Genomic DNA, 12,546 nt, shown 5'->3' on the forward strand with positions numbered 1-12,546 from the left:
TGTTTTTATGCTGAGAATGTTTTTTTAATGTGATTTGAATGTCTTAAATTTATTTTTATCTGGGTATATTTGTCTGCCTGTGCAAGGCACTTTGAATTGCCTTGTGCATGAGTTATGCTATACAAATAACTTTACTTTGCCTTGTTCAGATTAGAGGTTCTATTGTGCAGCATACAGTAAAACCTCTGCTAAATACCCCAGTGGTCAACATTGATAGTTCATAAATATGTATGCGGATATATGCAGACACTCCTGTGGAGAAAATATGGTTTTATTCATTCATTTGCAACATGATGCCATCAGTAAATGTTCAAACACAGCGGGGTATTTCTTTTTTTGTGGACAGTTCAGCAGCTTGATTCTTTAAATTAGTGACAACAAACAAACATGAACATAATAGATGTGGGGGGAATTTGGGTGAATGATGCAACTTCACAAAGTGACATTAGGGTTATGGTGCAGACGGTGAACTGTGGCACTGGGCGTTTGCGGCACACGCAGACCACCTGTCACAGTGAGACCCCGCGACTCGCTGCATCCTCATCATCCTCATCATCCTCATCATCACCTGTTCGACCTGGGTTTAAAGCACTTTGTATTTACAGAGATTCTTTATTCTTCTAGTAGTCATCAGAATCCAAATACTCCACCAAATCTGAAAAACAACAATCACAAACAACAGTGTCAAATAACATTTTTGGGGTAACTTTTATACAGCTCATTATAATATTTTCCCTGCTGATCCAGAAACTAATAACGTTCAAGGTATCCAATTATCTAGGCACATAATTGGTGATACATGTATTTAGATATTAGCTATACTAAAAGCAAAGTACTATATTGCATATTGTGTACTATACAGTTATGCACTGTACAGGATAATAGAGAAGAAAAGGATGGATATGGTGCTCTCAAGGGAAATATTACACTATTGGTATACTTACAATAGATGATATTGGATGATATTGGACTTTACACACATGTAAAGATGATGTGTATCAAAAAGTGTTCATCCCAAAAGGTCAAGTGCTATAGCACCACCTAGATTTTATCTGTGCACGCCATGGCTTCATTGTTATCATTGCAATGCACAGCTCAGGACCACATTTCTACCTCTGCAAACCTCTTTTGGGAGCTCACAGTAGTTATTTTCTTGAAATCAAATATAATAATATGTTTTTTGTTTGTTTTTGCTGCGTCGATCCTAGTCTTGGCTCATCTGGTGACCTGGGCAAATTAAAAATTGACCATTAAGGTTTGTCACATGTGTCTCAATATACCATTCAAATATAGAAGTGTGTGTGTGTCTTTAACAGGTGGATCAAGCACATTGTCCAGTACAAACTGGACAAGAACAAAGTTGTTTTTTAAGTATGACCAGAACAAGATAAATACTGGAAGGACTGGGGGAGTGCAGGCATCCACCAAGCAGGTCATTCCCCCACAAACTGTGACTGGTACACGTAGGTTAGAAATATGAGATTACATAACATAATAGGCTGCTTTGCTTTATGAGCAAAGTTTTTGGCTTTGATGTTTTGAAGTCCACTGTCAAAAATGTCAAAGTCTGTTCAGAATTTGGAACATTACTGTACTCGTGTCTTACTTGGTCCATTGTCAACATCTCAGAGTCTTTGCCCTCTACAGGCACGCATTCACACACACACACCCACACGTTTATCCCGAGATCGACAGGAGAGTGGGTTCGAGGACAGGAGATAGGAGAAAGAAGAAAGGAGAAAGGAGTTGCCTCACCTCCACCTAAAGTCCTTTTCCCCATCAGCCCGACAAACATCTCCCCTTTATTTCCTGATGTTGTAATGCAGAGAGTGAGATTTAAAAGGAGCGATACACTTGAAGGTGTAAAGAAAGAGGAACAGTTTCTTCTGCTGCCATACTCACTTTCCCTGCCAAGTCTGAAAGAACGCGATGCACCTGGAATTAAACGTTACAGAGAATGAGACTTTTGAGTGTATCAGTGGATTTGTGGGAAAGAAAGACAGAAAGAAATGGGACAACAATAATATACAATGATAACACAAGAGCACAAATGATTTTTCCTTAGTTTTCTCTACCTGGGCTTCTTCCCATCAGGCCATGGAACTGCTGAGCTTTAGATCGCTTGATCAGGTCCACCAGCTGGTTGGCGATTCTTTTCTGGAGTGGGTAATCCTGAACACACACATGCACACACACACACTGTTCATTTTCTCATTCTCATCACACAGACTATTTCAGTGCTGAAGCTGCAACAGCTTCCGTATAAACTGAACCCTGCTTTCCTGCCATCTCAACAGCAAATAGAATATTACAATTATTAATTTCAAATATACATTCTCACAGTTCAAAATAATATATATTATATTAGCAATGAAATCTCTGCTGCCTTGTAAACGATATAACTATGTGAGTGGTTTATGCATTTAAAAATACCTTTATTGTTAATGTAACAATCTTATGTCTTTACATAAAATACTAATCTAATATCAGGTGGTTTTAAAACTTTTCTTGTGAAATAAGAACTTTCAAGAAAAGCCATTTTGCAGGATAAAAAAATCTATCGATGTCACACTGCATCGGGAAATTAAAGGGCATTTAAAAATAAAAATTAATTAGTATTTACTCAAAACTGCAACACAAAATAAATGACCTGTGTGTGCTTCTGCTGTTGGCTGCCTATTTTGTGCATCATCTGAGAGTGCGACACACGCCAATTACTAGGTAAAAAGACAAAAAACAATCTAAAATATTCTGTTTGGCTTTAAATTAGATCGCCAAAAGCGCTATAGGAACCATAAGGTCATGGCACATGAGGTGATGGTGCGTGCGTAAATTCATTTTTTACTTTTTCCATTACAACTGTCTTAAATGCAGTGCAACACAGACAAGTTATTACAAACCCAAAATCTCAAATTCAACTTTTTTTTACCTTCCAATTCTGCACCATCCATACCTCTCCGTCTTCTTCGTCGCTGGAGAAGCCCAGCGCGCCGAACACCTGCACGGCCGCCACCACCAGCAGCAGGACTCCAAATTTAACAGCCTCCATCTAACGTGGAAACACAAAACAGCCTTCAAAGAGTTTTTATTTTTTCTGCGCGCTTCGGTACTACGTGCACTTCTCTTATAAAGTCCTTGTGCTCGCTCCTCCCCCACCCCCCCAACCTTATATTAACGTGGATTGGCTATACATATAGGCTACCTTTTTTTCTACACTTACCTGACTCAGAGGTGACGTGTGGAGTCGTGCGTGTATAGAATGTGAACTGTTGTTTGGACTCATGATTGTTTTTAGCTTACAGAATATACAGAAACGTATTGTTTCCTCTTTTCTTTATTGATTTTACTTTATTTTTTGCTGCATTATTTGAGGGTTATCTGGCTATTTTGGGGCAGAATGATTCAGTGGTCATTTTTGTCACTATTATTTTATTTTTCCCTCAGCTGTCACTTTTGTGTGTGCGTGATTCTGCAGGTGGATGCAGCTGTGATGAATGCATGCTTACAGGCTGCTGCAGCTTCACTGAACAGCCAGAGCAGATATTACCTGCACCTCACTGACTCTCTTGTGCTCCTCTCTTCTGTTTGCCTTTTTTTAAATTTATGTTTCTAATTTTATTTGTTTCTTATTTTCTTATTACAACCATGGTTTTCATTGTGCTTTAGATTTTAGAGATATTTTGCTGGTAGATTTGTTTCATTTTTTCCCCTTCTGGTCTTTCTACTTGGACGATCACAAAAAAACCAACACCTAATTTCTGAATAAATATGAGGTTTAACAAACACTTTGGTGTAAATTCATAGTGTGTTTAATATATTACAGTTTTTCTGAATTGGTAAAAACTAAACCCAATTCTGTGAACCAAATGCTCAGTGCCCTAAATGCATTTATTGAATCAATCACGCTTCACCAAAACCATGAACAATTTTCACCAAGTTAGACACAATTTGGACATCTCATTTACCCTTTTTGCAGAACTTTAGACACGTCCCTCACTAAACCACTGTGACTCGCTTATGATACATAATGGCAGCCACTGGTGGCAGGAGTCCAACACAACTACAGCACAGGCATCATAGCTTACACACACAACCACTCAAAACTGCTCATGCTCCTCGCTGATGATGAGGAACTAACTGAGGGGCTGAGGCAGGAGAGCGCGAGCAAGAGGTGGTGGAAGATGAGGAGGAGGAAGCAGGCAAGGAAAAGCAAGACCGAGAAGAGCGATTTCAGATGAAATCCTTCCCACTGTGACAGACTACGTCCTTGTTCATGGAACGGCAATAAGGGAAGAAGGACAAAGAGTACCACCCAAACTCAGCATCTCTCTTTCCACCATAATCAGGGGATTATAGAGAAGAGAACAGATGTTAGCTGGTTCATGTTTTTGGAACTGCATATTCCTGTTTTGTAGAGTTGCCACGTGAGGGAACAGCAAGAGGCTCTCATATGGTCCTCTGAAGGTCCATTATACTGCGTGAGATATGTCAACCAGTTGTTAAAGACAACATATTTTAAAAGGAATCAACTGCGTCAGCCTTTCCACCATTGACCGTGTCCTCTAACGCAACAGGTGCACATGAAACACGTATACGAAGCTGAAATTGTGATGGGTGTAATTGGGACCCCAAAGCAGCACTCTGGAAAGCTGGTTGGTAAGGACCTTTATTAGCACACGGGCAAGCAGGAACTCAGGCAGACATGGAAACTGTCTGTTCTTCAGGCTCGGGGCCCACACAAAGTCTATGGGTTTCAAGCTCGGGGATTGGGTTGAGCTGAGCCAGAATGCAGAGCCGAGGGGGAGGACAAGAACCCTTGGAACCGTACTGTTCCGTGTACAGCAGGCAGGGGTGACAGAGAGGGGCTTACAGGAGACTGGGGATGAGCAGCAGCGACGTCAGGACCAGGCGGAGAAGTCAGGACCAGGTGAGCAGACAGGAACCAGAAACGCTGAAGCAGAAGTTGTGGTCAGGGACGGAAGGCTGGTGAGTTTACCGGGAGACAGGCGGTGCAGGCAGGTCAGAGGCAAACAGGTTCAGCAACAGGAGGTCAGGCAGGTAAGAAGTGCTGGAGAGTCTTGCATGGAAATGCTGAAGAACAATCTGGCAAGGAGTGAGAGTGCAGGGGAGGCTTATAAGCAGGGCTGGTTGGGAATAAGCTGCAGCTGTGCTTGCAGGTAGAGTGGAGCAGAGGCAGGGAGAGTGGAAAATTACTGGGGCAGAGGGACAGGAGGGAACTGGGGGAATGGGGCTGTGACAGAAATACCCTTTGGGCGCAACTCAAAAAAGGGCCAAGTAAGTGTACATTCACACAGACACATTCAGTGCTGATTGTTTACAGTGAAATATTACTCTACATAATACTGCCTTGCTGCATTACCTAAATATTATGGATGTATAGGAGTGCACATACTCTAAAGCACATGTTTGTGCTTCTGTAGCTATATATATTTTAATGTATAGATAAGATATATAAAAAGACTCCATGATTACATTTTTATTGTAATGTGCTTTTTGTTAACATTTAGATTTTGTCCTTAGGTGCGTACCATTAGTACCACTATCTAAATTGTGTTTCGAAAAATTTTCATGTACTGAACAGTGTGTTCTGTGGTAGTGTTTAGTGAATGCTCTTGTGCTTACATATTGACCGGCTTGCGTGATGACCTAAAAACATTGTTATATTTGGAGAACAGATAAAATGGTTCTGAGGCAAAGTGCCAGAGTTTGTGTGGATAAAGTGTGAAAATAGGGTTTTGTGTTTGCAGTTTTGAGGAAAAGGGTGGAAGGTTTCAAGAAATGGGCCATTGTGAAAGACTGTAAGGTCCATTGAAGTCCAGTGGCCTCTGATGCCACTGTACCCGTGGCTCTGCTCCACTTTCAGCCTACTGTCATGTAACCTTGTATTTCTACTGCCTATGTGTGTAAGTCACAAAATGGGGGAAAGAACCTGCTTGGCAGAAGTCAGCACTCTCCGAGTGTTTCTATTCCTCGTTTCTATTGTTTGTGTGATACTAAAGAAACAACAACAACAACAAAAAACCCAACTTTGTTCTGGTCCTCTTTAGTGACTGTGTTCATTAATTTGGTCAGTGATATTTTTCTGACAGTCTCGTACAGATAGACTTTGATATATTTCAAGTCACATTTGGCAATTTATCAAAATAAAAGTTGGCATTAACCTCTGCCCAGTCATTGACAATAAAGTCATTGACAGTGCAATATCAAGTTGTATCGAAGCAGATGCCGGTCTTGTCCGAACCCAGAAGGCAAGAACAATCATATCTATTTTTTTTTAGAAAGAATCGTAGGTCGGACAACAATACTGAATCCTCTTGCTGCTCTATTTGGGCTCTACCTTGGAAAACATAAATGTGTAATTTCTTTCACTACCTTAAGCTCTAATTTGATTATTCTGTTTTTGATTTTAGTCTTATCTACTATGTCAATTTAAACTAACATAATGTTTCATTGCCCACTGTTGTTATATACGCTGCAAATTTTAATTTTTGAAGAAATTGTTGGTGGGCTCTGTAACATTTGGCTCCTAACAAAATGAACACAACTCAACAGTCTACAGGTTAAAGATGGAAAGGAGATATAGATGTTATTTAATATCTGTCCACCTTCTGGTGTATTTTCAAAAGATTGAAAATATTTTTAGGTCAGAGACACCCAGAAATAGAGCTGGAAGAATACAACAGACTTGAAGTAAAACTGCACTCTTACTCTGATGAAAATACACAAAAAATTATTAGTATGGGTGACATTTTTCCAAGAAAATTCTTTAATGTGTCGAAACTATAGGACACAAAGGCAGGCAAATTGAATACAAGGGAAAGGTGTTCCATGCAGATAATGACACATTGCAAGTATGGAAACCGAATGTTCCCGATCATCTCCATCTGCAGTGAGCTGCTCATCGGCTGGTCAACGTTTATGCCCCGAAATCCCATCTTACTGACTGTTATTGTGCTCTTTGGTGAAGGTAAAACCCTGAGGCGCACTAACTCCCATTCAAGTTGTTTTTTTCCTCAAATTCAGATACAATACAATATATTCCCATTAACCATTAAGAAAGAAATGCTCTGACAGTGTTTCTATGTTTATAACGTATTTCATGCCTAAGAATGGGCTTATGATGCTAAGATCATAAAATATCTCACAGAACGCAGCTCTGATGCAGACGTGACAAATGAATAACCAACTCTTGCCAATGAGACTCCTCCTGTAGGCCATCTACCACACTAGCTGAGCACTGTTGCGTCAAACACGTCAAAGTCGAAGTGCGACTGTGTTCTGGCTGCAGCAGCTGTGATTAGTCTGTTTGGTCATTATGGATTTCAGTCTCCATGTATTCTGCCAAAGTTGACAGTAATGATATCTTTATTCAAATGAGTGTCATACTGCACACAAAGTTTCTACCAATGTAGCATGTAGCAACACACCTGGAACATCTGAATGCTCCCACATCAGGGGAACATAAACCTTCAAGACAGAGCAGTGAAGTAGGGAGGAGCAGGTTCTCCTCATCACAGACAAACAGCAGAAGCCTCAAGAGTCTCTGAACTATTTGTCAGCAGTTTAACTTGCTTAATCTGGGCCATCAGACAAAGACATCCATGAAAAATCCACAACTGACCACTGATTAGACCTTTATGTGCCTTTTGTAATGACAGAGATGAGTCTATACCACTCAATGTTTTGATAGTAGCTGCTTAAAATACAGGCTGCAATCTATCCCCTTTAGCAATCAGAAGCTATTGAGAGTCCAAGAGCTATCATCATTCGATTGTGCAATTCACAACTGACTGAAAAATGAAATGCCATATTAAAGCATTTCCATGCTGACATCATATAGAGACTCACCCTCCGGCAGGCTCAAAAATGCTTTGGAAAAGCTCTTTGGCATGGAAAATGTTTTGTAGATGAGCCTATTTAATGTGAAACGGGATGAAGCCCCCCACCCCACCCCTCGACGATTATGCGGATCTGAAAATGTTTGATTGGTCGGCGACAAACATCCAGTTTGAAGTGGGAAGTAATTCTAATCGGAAACTTTAAATTCTCGCTACACAGAGTTGGAATGTTCCCTCAGTGCTTGAGTGGTTTTCCTGTTTCGTGCCAGAGTCCAAAAACTTGCACGTCCCATTGATCAGAGACTCTAAACTGCCCCTAGGTGAAAGGGTTGTGTGCGTTTTGTGAGTAACTGGTGATCCATCCGTGCTCTGCTCACATCTCCTGCTCAGTGGCTGTTAGAGTAAGCTCCAGCCACGCCCGCTCCCCCACCACCACAAGAGATGGTTAACAGAAAATATGATATGATGTAAGTGAGGGACATCAGCATCGTTAATTAGCTCTTCTATTTTGTCTGAGAAGACACAAGAAAGAAATAAAGGTGAAATTGAAGCTGTAACTGCCGAACGTGCAGGATCAGGCCACCTGCTCCGCGGTTCTCCAGACAATCTTGCCAAGTCGTTGCCCCTTTTGTCTTCAAGCGTTCTGTCATGATAATTGAAGCGATTCACTGAAAATGTGGGGACGGAAGTGAATGTCTTGGTCATGCCGTCAGAGGTTCTCACTGAACAAAGACAAAAAGGGTCTGAATGAGTGTTGTGTGAATGACTGGATGCATTTGAGTAGATGCCAACAGCCAGTTGAACAGTGGAGGGCCACCGGCTGAACAAGGCTTGGAACCAATGAGGAAACTTTGTGTCAGATGTCTGTCCAGGTGTGAACCCAGGTTGGAATGCCTCAGGGCTATGTTCTAGTAACAGATTCACTGACCAAAAGTCCATTTTAAATGATAAGAATCAACGATTCATTAAATCATCCTGAACTGGATCAGAATTGTTCTTTACTCTTTTTATGTGAACATCAGCTTTGATCAACACACTGCTGACAGATACGTATTTGCATGATTTACAGTGTGCCTCCTCTCTCCGCTACCTGTCCTTCCCCTTCTCTCTCTATACCCAGCCGGCCATCAGCAGGAGGGTCCCCCTACATGAGCCTGGTCCTGCTCAAGGTTTCCTCCTGTTAAATGGGAGTTTTTCCTTGCAACTGTTGCTTGTTGGGGTTCAGGCCCTAGGATCCTGTAAATCGCCTAGAAACTATTTTAATTCTAACAGGTGCTATATACATAAAGATGATTTGATTTGAATTGAATTGATATCTAGTTCCACCCCCCAGCAGCAAACCAGCAACAAAATATAATGATTTGAATATGACACATAAATATACTGCATGCATGAATGCATAGGGTAACTAAGTAGTTTCTAATATCTAATTTGAAAGATTTTTAACTGTAAAATAGCATCAGAAACCAAGTGACTCTCTCATTATAATGGTTATATAAGATGATCTGCTTTTACCTGTTTATGGGAAAGAAGAGACATGGACTCCTTAAATTTGCTGTGTTTTTGGCATTATGGCTCTCACATTGTGCAATTTTTGACACAAAGTTAATGTTAGAACTTAAACTCTGGAGATGTTGCGCCCTATTGCTTTCCGATGAAACATTTCAAATGATGCTGTATGTAAGAGAATATAGGTAAGAGATATATATGTTTCATTTTGATGGTGAATTATCTAGAATGGAAACCTTCCGGGCCTTCTGTGGAACTTCCTTTTATCTACAAAAAGATTAAAGACCTCAATTGAGCAGCGAAAGTGGATGAAGAACAGAAGGTTAAAAACAAGAACATTTTAAATAAAAACATTCCATTTCTTTTCTGGCCATGTTAAAAGCTAAGAGCCCTGAGTATGGTTGAATGTGTTCTCTCTTATTTAGTCATTTGGCTTGAATTTCTTCAGGGTTTTTTTCTTTAAAGAGAAATCCTTTTTGAATTCCCACAGGAGAAATTGCTGTTTTTACACCGCATTAGTCCACACATTATTATACGCTCATATGGGGGATAGGTGTCAGTGTGTCAGACTGAGGTTCGAATATTTCATCTCTATCTCATTTTAAGCCATATTTAAAATGCCTCAAAATCTTTTCGGAAAAGATCAGATTTGATGTGTTGCTTGCTGATCACACTGGTGGGAACGATGATCTGATCTGGTCACCTAAGACAGGGAAATTGGGCTTGCAGTGTGAATGCACCCTTGAAAAGGCCCTGGGGCTTTGGTGCCTTGCTCATAGTCCACAACTTGGAACCAGCCCAGTCACCTACAGACAGCCACTTCTGCTTCACATAAATTTGCTTTAACGGATTTCTTTAAATACTTTTTAAACCTTTCTTCTCCGGCTGATGCTGATGAAGCATTGAATGTTTGTTTTTGAATTCCCTTTCAAAGGATCAGTCTAAAAAAACAATAAAAGTCTAATCACTGATACATGATAATATAGATGTAACTGTCTTTTCCTCGTTTGAACTGCCATCCACATTGAGCAGCTCCGTGTCTACAAAGACCTCAGGAGAAAAGGTAAAGAGATCAAGCCTCTTACAGTTCCTGGCTTCATATCTGAGCTCATTTGAGCCGTGCTCCATTGGTAAATGTATATTCTGCAGCAGGCTTGGAAAAACCATTACATATTTAATGCAGTGTAAATTAGAAAATTAGAAGATCTCAGTGTGAGTCAATGGCTTTTAATATTTGTTTGGTGTCGATACAGAAATTCTCAGAACGATCTTATCTACTGTGTTCTTCAGCTGGTCTCTTGCTTTTACACTTCACCACAAGGCTTACGAGTAACCCGGGGACATGGATGCAGCCATAGTTTGGATACAGTTAACCACCAAGGGAGCGATTCCTATCACACAAAATAGGAGGCATTTCCTCAAGCTGTCCGTCTGTTCTCCTGGGACAGGAAAACACAACACCCCTGACAAGAAGTGCTTCAACTACAAGATTTCTCTAGTCAATTTAAGACTACTTCATGGCTACGTATTACAGAATCTGTGTTATAAAAATTCTCATGCTTAACTATTATTAACTATTGTTTTTTTCACATGAGAGAGCTAATCTCTCCATAGTCTCCATGTCTACAGTACCTCGGGGTCTCCTTCTGGCTCCTAACTGCACTAGCTAATTATGCAATTATGAAAGCAGAGATGCTAATTCCCTGTTATTTCTTTTCTTCAGCATTTATCAGGATCCCAAAACTGCATTAACCTATAGCATGTTTGCTGCAGATACCCATGAATACCCCATTCAGGCCCTTAAAGGTTGAACAATGTTTTTCATCTTTATCCAGCAAGGACAGAAATCCAAAGAGACTCTAAACAAACTGTATTACCTGTGCTGTTGTGCATATCTTCATGGAACTCATTTGTAGATTCATGATGGTTTGCAGGAAGAGTCAGTGAGGAAATGAAACATTCCATGAATAGCAAAAAAAAACTGCTCAGTATTCAGGATGTAATCTCTTCGCATCGATGAGGTAACACAATTAAAATTGAGCCAACTGAGAGCGATGGGGAAATTTACGGCGTGTTTCTTTCTGCTTTACGGGAAATAACCGGTTAAAACCCTCTGTGAAATCAGCTGCTGGTGTATTTATAATCATCGCTGTGCTATCATGAGGTTAATTTTGATATTCAGTATCTTGTTCAATGTTACTCACTCTGAACAGACTGCCTATGCATGGAGGCATTTACATTGAATTAAAACCATAAAACTACCTCTCTGGCTATAAAAATGGCAGCTACAAAACAAAGATTCCGCCTTTAAGAGACTATGAAACTTCATAGTATGTTTTTTTTTCGTACTTTCTACCCAGATTCTTTTCAACCCAGAAGCGCTGTGAATTAATTGGTCCATACGTTACAGCCCGCCTGTTGTGGACCATGTAAACACAACTGGATTCTTTCCACCCACTTCATAATGAGATCATTCAATCATGTGTTGCACGAGCTTGTGCCCTGCTGTGACTTGGAGAGATATCTCCATGTGTGTTTTCACCTCGAATACTTTTACCTACATAATTTATCCTGTAAAGACTTACAGCTGGTGCTTAGTTTTATGTTTTTGAAAAAATAAAAATGATTCCATTCCACCAGAGTTGGCTTTTTTCTTGTCAGAAAGACATGTGTAAGTGCATCCCATCCAGCGATGCCTTGTTTTTGCTAATTGCGCTTTATAACATGTAATTAAATGCATCTTTCTTTTCTTTTACAGCAGGGAGTTTACTCCTTAATCTCCCTGCTGTGAAACATTCGGGAAATAATTTGGGAAATACCTTTGTGATGCAAAAGCTTGACACTCGAGCAGAGCTGACCATGATCATGATCATAAATCACTTAATTCTACCAGCAGTTTATTTTACTTAATATAATGTATTTCTGTATGTATTTTTATGCTCTACATCTCCGCTCCTCTCCTCTCCTACCTATTCTATCCTCTACCTGTCCTCCCCCTTCTCCTCCCTCTCTACCCAGCTCCCCAGCAGGAGGGTCCCCCTACATGAGCCTGGTCCCGCTCAAGGTTTCTTCCTGTTAAAGGGGAGTTTTTCCTTGCCACTGTTGCTTGTTTGGGGTCAGGCCCTGGGATTCTGGAAAGCACCTTGAAACAATTTTGATTGTAACAGACACTATATAA

This window comes from Takifugu rubripes, chromosome 5 (assembly GCF_901000725.2).
Source record: "Takifugu rubripes chromosome 5, fTakRub1.2, whole genome shotgun sequence".
NCBI classification, from domain to species: domain Eukaryota; kingdom Metazoa; phylum Chordata; class Actinopteri; order Tetraodontiformes; family Tetraodontidae; genus Takifugu; species Takifugu rubripes.